Raw genomic sequence first — 14241 nt, 5'->3', positions numbered from 1 at the left:
TAGGAAACAACATACACAAGATAATGTTTTGCTCACTGACACACACACTTTCAGAATATGCAACACAAGAAACCATTCAAATGAGCAATTACAGGGCAGACAATGGAGAGGTTGTAACGTCACAAAGGTGCACAGTTACACACACATGAAAAGTAACATGACACCTAGCATGTGTCTGACGCACCGACAACAGGGATGGACGAACACGTACACGCACATCTCTGCACATAAACACACGTCTCATTAATTATGGGCTTCTAGTATGATGCTTTCACACCAGACAGCTCAAAGTGTCTCATTCTGCTGTGATGCCAACACACTCAGCCTCTCTCTTTCTATCTCACACACACACACACACACACAGAGTACAGACACAGGTGAGCAGGGTTATTGAGGATATGGTGGCAGACAGCCAGAGAGTTCTGCTGAGAGGTCGGGTTTCAGCGGCTGGATCAGAGGAGAACAAGTGGGTTTGCAAGATCAGGGAGAAAGAGGGAGTTTCATGTGACAACAAACAGAAGAGCCTGAAGGGATCAGACCAGTTAGCTAACATTAGCACAAGTGAACAATGTACCACTATGGAGCCTCCAGTCTGCAGCTCCCCAGGCACACTCTCATGACTATTTGTGTTTGAAGGTGCAGAAATATGATCCTGCTTGCATGTGCTTTGCCTGTTTTCTATGCAAACCAAAGCAGATTCTGTATCCATGTTAACAGTTACAAAAACCAACTCTAATTCATTGCGTAACTACAATTTTGTGTTTAGCCAGGAGATTGATTATTACTCGTTTCCTTTCACCAACTCAAAATGCAGCTGCCATGGATGACATAGAAGTGTCATCTTCATGTCTGATCAAACATGGGAAAGGGGTGTGTCGGTAAATCAAAGGAGAGTCGGTTGATCAGAGGGAAGCACACCTGAGAGACAAACTGGTTTTCTTTTGTCAAAATGCCACCGTCTTCCAAACACAGTCGAGATCACGGAACAACATAACCTCCAACTCATTGTTAATTACTAAGCCAGACACAAAGTCATTCCTCAGGTAACACACACGAAGCACATCCCTGCTTGTAATGGAAGTAGCTCCTCAGACCCAGTGACAGTGAGATGTTGTGAAGGCTTTCATGCCCAGATGCATTTATGGTTATTTAAACACTGGTGTTACTCAGCACTCTCTTTCTAAAGCTCGCTCTGTCTGACACTAAGACGCCTGTGAGGCGCTCTACAATGGATTGTGTGTCCACGCGTCTGTGGGTGTGGGTGTGTGTGTGTGTGTGTAAAAGGTCATGCCTGGTGATTAAGGGTCCTGTGACATATTTTCTTCCACACTGTGCTAAAAATAAAGTTCACAAAGAGGATCTAAGACCTCTTCACCTTCCCACAACTAACACTGTAAATGAGTATGGAGACATACGTGCGGGCAACACTGACACTTCCTGAGTCAGCATTTCCACCTCTCAGCAAGTGAGAGTGTGTGTGTGTGTGTGTGTGTGTGTGTGTTTGGCTGTAGGTGGGATGGTGTGTACGCAAAATTAAAAAACAACAGTGGAAAAAAAAAAAAAGGAGCTGGCTCCATCCAGCTCAACTTACTTTGTTACTTTACTTTTTAGTACCACCACCATATATCTTGTTTCACTTTCAGCCACAAAGGCACAGAATGATACACAGTGTTTATGAAGCTGGATGCGGTTGTGTCGTGCTGACACAGCCTCTTCTGGCTTCCTCTGATTAAAGTCTTCATCCACAGACACTGAGATCTATCCCAGCGACAGCACATGGTCCAATCATTAAGGGAGAACCTTTTCCCTTCAGCTATGATTACTAAAGACACAGCACACAGACTACTTCAGGTAACCCTGACAGAGCACTGTGATCTGTCAGAGTGGCAGAGGCCACTGAACAGTGCTTGTACGACCGTGCACAGTATACATAGTGTGTTAAAGTCTGACTGAATATAAGTTTGTGTGTAGGTTAACAGAAAAGCTGTTAAGCTTAACAGTATGTATTTGTCTAGATAAGCGGACAGCTGGGGTGTGTGTCTGTGTACTATGGCTGCACTGTGTGTGTGTGTGTGTGAGTCACCAGTTGTGCAGTACTAACACTTACTGTATTTAGGAGTGGACGTAGGTGGTGGCTATACACAGTAAACACACATTCAGGTGTAACAGTCATTTTAACGGTGACACACTGCTGCTGGGCCAGTGACTGGGACAGTGTGAATATGTGTTTGTACAAAGTTACTGAAGTATGTTTATGTTAAGGGGACTCTAAAACTCCGACCTATCTTTGAATATTCTGGAATAAAAATTATTGGTAGGTATAATTCATTTAATTAATTGATAATTAATTGATTGGAATTTTGTAGTGTTACACAAATATTATGTTGGATCTGAACGAAGCCCTTAAAACATCAAAGTTACACAATAACTCAATCAAAGTCTGATCAGGGCAGCGGTAAACCTGCATCTCTCATTTAAAATTACTGAGGCAACATAACAACTATTTCTGGTTAAACCAAAAGGATCTTCCAGGTCTCTCTCTGTAGGGATCCTTTCCATGATGCTGTCACACACTTAGAATAACACTCTGAGCCTGTCAGTGGATCAAACAAGCTCTTTTAGTGGACCTACTGTGATCAGGTGCAGTTGGCCCAAAGGATCCCAAAGGTTTCATGGCTACTGGCTGAGGTGATCTACTGGACCAGTTCCATAACTTTTTGTACCCATTTGCCATTTAAATACTAAAATATGTAAAAATAGGGCCCAGGTTTAAAAATACAGAAACTCTCCTTTAGGTACTCAGAAGTGGAGCTGCTCATTTTGTACTTCTTTTGCCTCGTGTTTTTCTGCTGCTGCTTCTTTTTTTCTTTACATTTCCTTCATTATGTAATCCATGCCTTTCCCTGCCTTTCCTTCATCCTGCGTTTATTTCTTGCTTCAGTTCCTTAGCTCCTACACAGGGATCGGTTTCATCTGGTTTACCAATCAAATCATCATCTTTAGTGCCGATTCCTGCGGGAAACATACGTCGATGCTGCTTTAGGGTCAGAATTAGAAATGAGGAAGTGTTCTGAAACCAAATCCCCTCTGAAAATATTCTCACAGCCAGTAACGAACAAACTGTCTTCATACATGGCGTCTCTGAGAGGAAATGTGAATGAAGTGAATGAGTGGGAGTGTGTGTGCATGCATTTTTGTGAGTTTTGTGTGAACCAACCACATCCGGGCAGCTAACAGTGCTTCATCATGCTAACCACCTCCAGTGACACAGTGGCACATGCCCGCTTCTCAGACAGGAAGCAATGACACTAGACAGGAAATAAGTGACAAACAACCACCAGAGCAAAAGTCCCTGCCAGGCAGTCATTCATAAAAAGATGATGAATGAGTCAGAGGATGACCTGTTCTTCTTATTCCTGAAGAGTATATTTTCGATAATGGTAAGAGGTACACAGAATCCACAGCACACCCATTATCAACACATGTTAAAAGGTACATTAAGGGAATAGTTCAACAGATTTGTGTATTACTGATGAATAAGTTGTCTGTAAGTGCTCTCATTACAAATCCAAACATGTGGTGAGACTAAAACCAAGGTACACGTTAGAGGCGGTGGGACTACACACACAGTGAACACAAAATGTGAGTGGACACAAACAGAAACGTACCCTGGGCAGCAGAGACTTAGGAATTGAAGATGCATCTCCAAAGTGTTCTCTCCTACCTCCAATACCTAACGTGTCCACTGCCATCTACATGTTCATCTACCTTTCCTTGTCCTTCAGGAATGTTGTTCGCTGTCCTGACTGGGCAGGCGCCCTTCTTTGCCTCTGCTCATCTTCCTAGTATGTCAGTAATCTGAAGGATGACTGAAAACAGCTGGCCAGCCCAACCGTTGTGTTGTTATTTGCAAGGTGTCAGTGTGACATGACAATTATAGCTTTAGCACCTCGTGTAATGGATTCCCGTGTGACAGTATGATGCTTTTACTGAGGCATTTTGTGCTGAGTTAGTCGATGCTTCTTCCTACGCAACAATTCAGATGGTTACAATTCACCTGCGATCAAAGCGACATTTGTTACATGACCATGAATCCACTGTGACACTAATCATGTCCAGTCCATTTCCTAGTGTTACATCATCGGCAAGAGAGGAAGATCACATCGACCTCTTGTGACAACTGTGCACTGACACATTAAAGTATTCCTGCTCTCATGCTGAGTCACTCTGCCAGATACATTGTGACAGTTTGCACTGTGCCTGCATCAAGTTTGAATGGCATTAGGGGGTCTAATGTGCACTCCTTGCCATCTATTTCTGCGTCTGCGTCAGGAGGACCAGGTCACTCAGCTGATGCTGCCGTCATCTGAGGAGGGGGAGGAATGGAGCGGGACAGACAGAGGTGGGGGGGATCAGGAGAGGAGGAGAAATGGAGCCAGATGTACAGATTGCTGTTAAAGCAATGCATAATCCCTCCAACAATACTCATTAATAGCAACAAACAGCTGGTATACCTGTGTGTGCTCTGCAGCTGTAGAGGACTGTCTGACTCGCGCATGTTTGCAAGTTGTGCACTTTGCATGAACTGACGGTGATAATGAGACTAAAGATAAAAGCAGATAGTTTTCACACGCCAAGATAGTTGACTTGAGTCTTTGCATGACACACCCAACATGCAGAATTAAAATGATACAACTGACTGATGAGTGATGTCCAGACTTTTATTTCCCCAAACGTGGAGCTTAAAAACCATTATCTTATACAACACATGAATTCTGTTGTAACTGCTGTGGTGCAACTGCATATCTCCATAAACGAATCTTGCGCATAATATTTAAGCACAAAATTTGATTCCATGGGCACATGGATGTGTCAAGGAGTCATCCCACTCATCTCATTCCTGCTAGGACAAATAAGGCATCTGTGGGAAAACATGATCTCACAAGTTCCACTTATAGGCGTGTTTGCTTGAACCTGCCTCACACACTCTACATGCATGAGCGCCAGTGTGTGTGCTAACAACAGCCACCATGTTGCAGAGTCATTTGCACCAGGGCTGGGTCACATGGATAAAATGTGTATATACCACGATAGCCGTATATTCACTCAGCTGCCAGTGTTATGTTTTCCCTCGCTATAATGAATGCAGTCCTGCAATAAATCCTCCCTTCATGAAGGTTGTAATGTTCAGGTTTTTGTCCACCTGTATGATCATTGTGGAGGATGTAGTTTGTTGTACAGAATGGTACTGTGTTATACTGACAGGTGTTTCTACTACTGCCCACTCCACCCATTTCAGTAAAGCAATAAGTAAAGGTAAACTAAACGTTTGACCATTATAACCCCTGTGAATGGAGGATTTATTGTCAGGCTGTTGCATTGGACTGCATTAATATTAGCTAGGTGAACCTCATAAACTGGACACTGAGTGTATATTTATATGGCAGAGTAATTATATAAATTGTGATATGGTAAATCATCAAATTGATCCAAATACCCTGTAAATCCAAAGCTGATTTACAACATTGCCGGCAATGGCCCACTACAGCAAGAAATACTGAAGGAGTCACTACCTCAATAAAAAAAGCTTCATTGACAAATCTCCATTATGTCATACATTTTATATACATCATCATGCAGAGGTACCCATGGGTGGGGGGTTACGATTAGCTCCATGTTTATATAGCCAAAAAAAAAAATCACAAATCACAATCTGCCTCGGGGAGCTTTGCGTTTCATGTGCTTCAATGTGATGATTGGAATTAGAGGGCAACTTGGGACACAGAAATACCATGGTCTGCTGCACAAAATACTGATGGTGTCACAACATAAGCAGTCTTGTGATACACAATTTGCTGAACGGCAAGCAGCATCAAACGCCTGTGCATCCTCTACGTGTGCTCATCTGCCTTCCTAACACATGCACACACAACGTGTACGCATGAGCTGCTGGCCAAGTAGTAAACTAGCAGATGCTGAACTGTCAGAGATGCAATGGAAATGTCTGTAGTAAAAGAAAGATATAATTATAGATTATAGATCGGCCTCAATGCCGATAGAGATCATATTGGGACAGCCATGAGTGTGGAACAGTGTGTTTTTTATAAAAAAGAAAGGTGAAGAGAGGGTGAATGACTATATGAGACAATAAAACTGATGCATTAGTGACCATGGCAACATACCTCATTTCTTATTAAGAATATCCATTAGCTTACATCTAGAGAAAAATACACAACAGTGAAATATTGCAAAATACAAGGCTCAAGTACCATGATTGGTATTAAGGAGTCCTAATCACATTGTTGATCATTCATGAGTGGTTTGATATGATGTGAATTCTAATTGTGATGCAGATAGTCTGCATAATGAAGATGGATTAGGGGTTGAATTTAGCTTAACTTCCACCTCTGTCAGTGTGTATGGGAGTAGTGTGGGGGGGGGGGGGGTTGTGAGGGAGTGGTGGTGGTGGAGCAAATCAGATGTGCAAGTGTGACGTTCCACAGAGCCCGATTCACTTCACAGACACAAGACAAGTGAGGAGAAGCACACTGGAGACACACAGACATCAATATAAGCAACACTAACAGAGAGCTCTCTCCGTGACTCAACTGTCAGACTTTTCACACCTCCCTCAGAGATGAGAACGAAAGAGGGGACGGGAGGACAGTTTAAGATGATGAAAGGGAGTGTGTCATGAAGATGGGGTGGTGAGAAGATAAAAAAGATGTTGACGGCCTTTAAGGGGGGAACAAGCGATACAAATGAGAGACACAGGTGATGTAACGCTGATAATGATGTGAAACAAGAATAAAGGTTGACAAAAGTGTGGAGGGAAGTGACAGAGAGGAAGGAAAACAGGCAGAGACAGTTATTTGTGATAGCTAATGAGAGACAGAGATAAGAGAAAGACAGCAATGGAGAGGCAAAGTGCAGTACAATGTGTGACTGTAGTGCGTGGACCCAACTGGGCTGGGTGGCCACAATAAGCCTCTGTTTTTGGCAAGTGTGTGAGCATGTTTGTATGTGTACGTGCGTGCCAGCGAGGACAGTCCCGTGCCCTGCACAAATACTGCCCTTGTAATGCCCTTGCCCCCATTAACCCCCCCCTCTCACACACACACACACACACACGCGCGCACACCACGCCGACAGTAACACACTGAGCTCCAGTAAAAACACAGAGGCTGGAAGGGGCAATGGGGTCACATGGCGCTGGTCACACACTGCCCCCCCCTTACAATAAGCAACTACACACTCATGATTTACTGTATTTTGCAGTGTGGGGTCTGTAGCTTCAGGCAGCATACTCACACCTTCAGCAGCTTCCATACACCCACACACACACACACACGCGGTCACAAGAGTCAGCGGCTCATGTGAATAGAATGTGTTTTTAGTCTTAGCACTACTGATGAAAGGCAGTACTAGAGAAAATGTACGCAGGCCTTCCTGAAAGAGCGCCCAAACAGCTGATATCTTTGATACCTTTACTGAAAAGCTAAAGGCTATGCAAACTCTTAATCAGGCCACACACATGGGTCATTATTCAAAGCAAGCTCCTGTGCACATGTTACAGGCACAAGGAAGCCTTGCAAGGGGAAAAAAACCCACATATGCAAAGTCTGAATTGTCAATCAGATCCTGTGAAACAGGAAATGAAGAAATGTAACGCACATGCACACACAGGCTACTAATGTCTTCTTTGCCTCGTCTGCCCTCGACGATGAGTCAAAGACGATTTCTTGGAAATCTTTACAAAAATAAATCCTTCTCTTCCATAAATACACCTGATGTCATCAAAATAAAAACAGTGGAGCTATTTTTGAATACTATTTTACGGCTACTTCCTGGTTTTTCCTCTAGAGAAGGACTATTTGAAAAACTGGAGCATTGGGGCTGAGCTTCAGTGACCCTGGACGGGCGGCTGGAGGTGGTCGGTTGCTATGGTTCGTCCTGTTTGGATACTGAGGTGGATCATGTACTAACAGCTGCTCTATGAGAGTGACTAGAGAGGATTAGACTTTGCTCCCTTTGACACAACAGCTTCTTTTTTTTTTTTTGAGAAGGACAGAGGAAGCCTTCCTTGGAAACTCTGACAAAGAGGAAACAATGAGCAGCTATCATTAGGGAGTCAACATGTTGTGGACATGTTTTTTTTTTCCTCTTTTTGCCTTCAGGTCAATATTTGTTTATTGAAAGCAACATTAACCTTTCTCATGATGATATCTACTTAATAACTGTAAATAAAACCTCTCTTCACTTTTAGTTCAATGCCATATTATCAGACTATCACCAACACTGAAAAACCTGATAACAGCAGATGTATTTATTTTAATCCACTGATCCACATCCACAAAATGTCAGAAATCCACAAAACGTCAGAAAATAGCAAAACACTGCCCACCACAGTAACCCAAAGCAGACATACTGACACAACAGATCCAAAGACATTCAGTGTACTATCATAGAAGACTTTCTGTTTTCACAGAGAAGATGTGATGAGCTTTACATTTGTACCATTTTGTACATTTGACATCAAAGATATTGAAATCAGGACGTCATACTGAACATATCTAGCGTGTGTATCATTTCTGTTCAGTTCTGAGTTATGAAAATTGGAGTACTTGTGGTTTTAAAAAGGAACTTAAGTGCGACCACTGCAGCTGTCTTGATAAACGAGCCAAAGTTACAATAACTAACTTGCTGTTGTTTTCAGGATGCTAGCATGCATCTGACTCCTTAACCTCATGCAGTGTCTTTAATTTATTGTTTGAAAAACCCAGTGGCCCAGTCATTTCAACTCGATTTAGGATAGCTAGACTGTATTATTGTCAATTTAGGCTTTTTTCCCCAACAATGAAGTATATTTTTGAACAGCCATCTCCTCTGCATAGAGGCAGTAGCATCATTCACGACCACAACGAATGCGTCTAATAGAACTAAGTGGAAAAACCAGTTCAGATGAAGAGCAACAGAGCTAATTGAAAGGTTGTTTAAGGTCGCTGCCAGAAGCACAAGCTCATTGCAATTCTACAAAAGTGGGAAGTTTGAAAATAGATTTAAAGAAAATCCCGGCTTGTCACACAGTCACACAGCCCCCACAGTACCGCAGCTGCCAATTATATCGTCAAACAGTGGAAAGACTGCAAAGAAATGGACAAAAATAACAGAGAGCTGCCGTGAATGCTGCGGGGACGGCTCCCACACACACTGCTGATTTTTTAGTATTGGTCTACCAGCATCTTGCCAAACCAACATTTATCTCTCTCAAAAACAAAGAGCCACACATTGGCATGAAGGACATACAAACAGGCCTGGACATTTCTTGGCTCCGGCTGTCATCTTGCTACAGAGGTGACTGGGTTGCTGGGAACACTAAGATGAAACGCTGACGTCTGCCTCTGCAGTTTATACATCCATCCATCTGTCTGGCTGCTCCACTCTACACACACACTGCCCTGCCACACAGCCCTTCTGTGCTTAGCCATTGAGCCACGCGAACCAATGTTATCCACCAGAATGAATACGAAATATATTGTATTATCTTCTTTATCTACAGAGCGAGACACACAAACACACCTCTTGTTACTGCAGACAGAAAACATAATGTAGCATACAAGTGAACCACCTTTCTTTATTCTCCATCTATAATTAGTTGACTGGAGCAGGACACGTCCTATTGTGCAGCGGAAAACACAGGCTGGTCTAATTATATACAACCTCTGCGATATCTCGGGTGGTGAGGTCAGTGCCATAAGGATAATGCCACCAAAACACACTCCTAAGATTGAGCCCGCGGGCAGGGCTTCCTACGATTGTGAGAGTCAAAGGGTTTCAACACATCGCTTGATGTTAATATGAAAAGCACGACGGACGCTCAAGAGGTTATTTTTGGTTTAAAAATAAGAAAAGTCAGAGCAGACCTTTTTCATTCGTCTTATGAGAAACGCTGTGATGAGCTCTCAGTGCCATTAAACCATGGTGATAATACAGCAGTGTTTGTGGGAAAAAACACTGGAGACAGAACATAGCATGAGTAATTGGATCAAGCTATTTTTCCACATTTGAGTGGGAGTAGAAGACGGGGGGGATACAAACAGAGAGCGCAGGTGGGATGCATCTGTTCTGATTATTGGTGGTTATTGGCCACTGGCAGGAAATGTGGTTTTTATGCTGACAGCTGTCAAAGCTGCACCTGTACGACCGCATTTAACAAGCACGGCATCTGAGAGGAGGAGGAAGTGAGGGCAGTGTTTACGTTGGCACACATGGGGAAGAGCGGCAGGAAATAAAACTGAAATTTGCCTTGGAACGTATGCCTTAGGGCTGAGACTAATTATTATTTTCACTACTGATTAATCTGTCGATACTTTATTAGTCAGTTGACCTCTAAAGAATTAAAAACAATCAACCAACAATCCAAAACCTGAAAGGTTTTCAGTTTGCTTTCACAGACGACGGAAGGTAACCAGCAAATATTCACATTTGAGAACCTTAAAAAATGACTTCAGCGTTACGAAAGTTAATGCAGGTAATGTTTCTATCAACCGAGTGTTTCATCTGTAGTTTGCTTGGAAGGTCCAGGGGCTGGAGAGCATGTGGTGAGTGAGTAACTAACTGTAACTGTTGTGAATTGACAAGGAGCAGATTCACACACTCCACTTGTGACAACCGAGGCTGCATCATCTAACTGGGTCAGTAGTGCTGAGAGTGCCACAGTTGAGCACTTAAATGGTTAATTTTACATTGCCATTCATCCAATCACCACATCTGTTCTAAAAAAGGGCCAGTTCATCAGCTCACTGGGCAACAACTGTGAGGGAAAGAAGCACTGACATAGAGAGCTGAATCTACAGTGTCTATACTGCACTAAAGACACACTGTTACATAAACCAGAGTCTGGTTCAAGATGGCACACGGTGCAATACTTGTGACAAGGAAATAAACATCAGGTGCAGCACCAACTCAAATCAGAAGACAAACTTCAGACTTTCTAATCTTGAGTGGAGCTGAGAGAAGTACAAGAGAAAACGCTTGTACCACAGCAATTCAGTCACTTAGGAGGACATGATCCATGAAAGACGATGCAGTGAGAGCGTACTCAGGTGGTTCAACATTGATCTCTGGCACGAAAGGAAAGCATGCTGGCTGACGTCCACACATTCCCCGCCTGTCAGGACGAGGCCTACTCTCCCAGATTCCAGCCAAGTCAACGCTCCATTCCTCCTTTCACACCAACATACACAAACACTCAGCGTTCCAGGTTAAGTAGGTCAAGATAATTACAAGATACAGCAGACTCACACGCACACTTCTATCTTTGTGATGACCATTCCTTACATAAGGCTTAAGCCCCTTCACCCTAACCTACACAACCCTTGCCATGACCTTTACTAACTCTGTTAGCAAACACACACACACACACAGGAGTTTTACCTGCTGTTTCCTAAAGTCTCTTATTCCCTGGGCCTCTGCTCCTTGCTGGATGTGTCTGGATGGTGACTGGGACGCTGCATCTGATGGATGAGAGGACGAAACAAACTGACCGTTAGGAGAGGGAAGCTGTTGGTTTAAGTGTGTGAGTTCAGACCTTACGTACAAAGAATGGAACATGTTCAAGAACATGTTTAATAGACAGAGACATAACAGAGAATGGATGCAGAATAAGATGCAATAACAAGTTTTGGTCTGTAAGTGAGAGACCATATCCTGAAAACACCTGATGGAAACTCCCACACACTCAGAGGCCCCCAGTCATTCGAGATAAGACAACAGAAAGTACAGCTTTTCTTACCATCTTAATCCCTCTGCTTAGTCTTTCTAATCATTTCCCTCATCCTCAACGTCATTATGGAGATGATTTTAGAAAACAGAGAAGACACATTGTCCACATATGAATATCCATCTGGCAGCCAGCATGAAACAGGCAGCTCTGAAACATCAAGGACCTGCACCAAAGCAACATACTGTGGACAGTATGAGTGAAAACCAACAGTGTATGATTCACCTTTACCTCTTAAGGAAAATCACTGCATGCAACTGTAGCCTGAAGTGGTTGAAAAGCCAAGACAAGAAGTGCTATTTTTTTAGTGAGAGTGGAAGCAAAAAAAAAAAAAAAATATATATATATATATATATATATATATATATATATAAAAATCAATCACACCTTCAAGAAAGTCTGAGTCACGTCTACAAGGTGGTGGTGAATCCTTTTAGAGCTCAAAATAAAAGTCCTACTGATAAAAGCCGAAGCGGCAAAAGGAATTTCCTGTCTTCTTCAAAGAAATCTGGGAGCCAAACCACTGTGAGCTCCCAGCAGAATGTTCATGTTAATGTGTTAACTTTGTGTTTAACCAGAGAAAGTGTGTGTGTGCTTCCTTTGTTTTAATGTTATCTGTATTAATTATCTTTTTCAACTGTTTTTTCTCATATGAGAGAAAACTGAATATCTTTGGACTGGTGGTGAGATGAAACAAGGAATTTCAAGATGCAATTAAACTTTTGCATTTCCATTTGCATCTGACAGAGTCATTTGTTGACTCATTTGACTGGGTTCTCTTGTGGTCACCTCATTCAAACATTGGTTAGGGTGCAGTGAGCTGCTCCAAAGTCACTATCACGTTATCTAGTAAAGCAAAAATCCAAACATGAAAGATCACAAACTGAAGCGTTGTGGCTCAAAGATGCACCAGGAAGCGAGGGACGCGACCTCTGTATGTGCAGACAAAGTGCCCAGGGCGGTCCATTGACTCGCCATCAGTACCATCTGCCCACAGTTCAAAGAGCCACTTCTATGGAAACCAAGATGTGAACTGAGCGATATGGTAAACAAATATACTGTGGGCAAAAACACACAGAGAGGCCGTACAGCACACGTTGATGACACGCAATGCACACAGTCCGATTGAGGCCAGTAAACTTCCTGTTTTTCCTCCCAGTGGTTCAGATGCTCTATCTTGTTTACCAGGGTGTGACACGGAGAGGTTCGCAAAAACAACTGTGGTGAGTGTGTGTGTGAGAGAGAGTCAGATGTTTCACGAGCAGGCACAGTGATATTTATACCCTCACAACAGGGCTGAGGATAAATTCATAGAAAGAGGCGAGACTCTGGGTTTCCTATGAAGATTGTTTTGTGTAGCAGTCACCACACACAGCTACAGTAAAACCGCACGAGGGATGAGCAGTTCCAGGAAGTGTGCTGTTAAACGCAATGATAACATCTGAGGCCAGAGACGGTCGATGTGGAACTCCCTGACTGGATTCAGATCAAAGCATCACATGCTCCACACCAAGTGTGTGTGTGTGTGTTTTAGTGATTTTAAGGAGACACTGAGAGAGACGGACAGACAGACAGAGCATTCACTTTAGAGTACTTCTGAGATGACGTTTTTGCTGGGGGGCCAACCGCAAACTTAGTTCTGCTACAGTTCTCTGAAAACAACTTCTCTCTGACGTCAGCGTCTTTTTGATTTTGTTTTTTGGCTGATGCTGAAATTAATCTGCCTTAAATGAGAGATTGTAAAGACTTTCACTGACATTCCCCTCGGATCTTTACATGGTTCTCTCTGAAGCCTGACATTTGGGTTTAACCATTACTTTTGTCCTTTTTCAGGACCAAGAAAATCCAGCCACAGTATTCTTCTCTTTAAGCCTTCATTAGTCATTAATGGACAATAACTTGAATTGCCAACAAGAACATATGAAAATAGCTCAAGAAATACTGAAATTGGAGGCGTCACCACTGACGGGGACTTTTGTTTCTGATGACATTTCTAGAAGTGGCTCTGATTCAGAATCAGTTTTAAATGTATTCATGTATTTATCATTCTTAAGAACTGTAGTTTTACAAACTACAAAAGCATAAATGCAATTTGTATCTGTGAAAATCTTACACCACACTAAACTATGATAAAGATAGCTTTCCCACACACGGCGCTCATAAAACCTGCCAATGAAAAGAATCTACGAATGTATTACTCTACTCTGAAATAAAAGTAGTGATTACAGAGGTGCGTGAGGCTTTAATGAGCCATCACAGTCATTACAGTGAAGCCTAACACGAGCCAACACATTCTGGGAGGAATTATCCGTACTTCTGGAAACACTGGATTTCTAAGGGTATTTGATAATGCAAAGCACTTCATTCACACAGTTGACACATTTCTAGCCTGTTCTTATTCACAAGAAACTATTATTGTGCAATTAAAAGTTCTTGTAGCCAGTTTAGTTTGAAGCAGC

At 42.7% G+C, this 14241-nt stretch overlaps 1 protein-coding gene across 1 annotated transcript in view; it reads right to left on the bottom strand.

Moving 5' to 3' along the window:
- The window catches only part of pik3cb (phosphatidylinositol-4,5-bisphosphate 3-kinase, catalytic subunit beta), a 47872-nt gene that overhangs the window by 26520 nt on the left and 7111 nt on the right, over nucleotides 1–14241 (bottom strand). Inside the window, exon 2 of the mRNA XM_070828874.1 lies at nucleotides 11437–11516. The gene's annotated coding sequence lies outside the window, so the exon portion shown is untranslated. The remainder of the gene's footprint in view (nucleotides 1–11436; nucleotides 11517–14241) is intronic.

This window comes from Pempheris klunzingeri, chromosome 4 (genome assembly GCF_042242105.1).
Source record: "Pempheris klunzingeri isolate RE-2024b chromosome 4, fPemKlu1.hap1, whole genome shotgun sequence".
Taxonomy (NCBI): domain Eukaryota; kingdom Metazoa; phylum Chordata; class Actinopteri; order Acropomatiformes; family Pempheridae; genus Pempheris; species Pempheris klunzingeri.
This window is presented reverse-complemented; position numbering and strand designations above follow the sequence as displayed.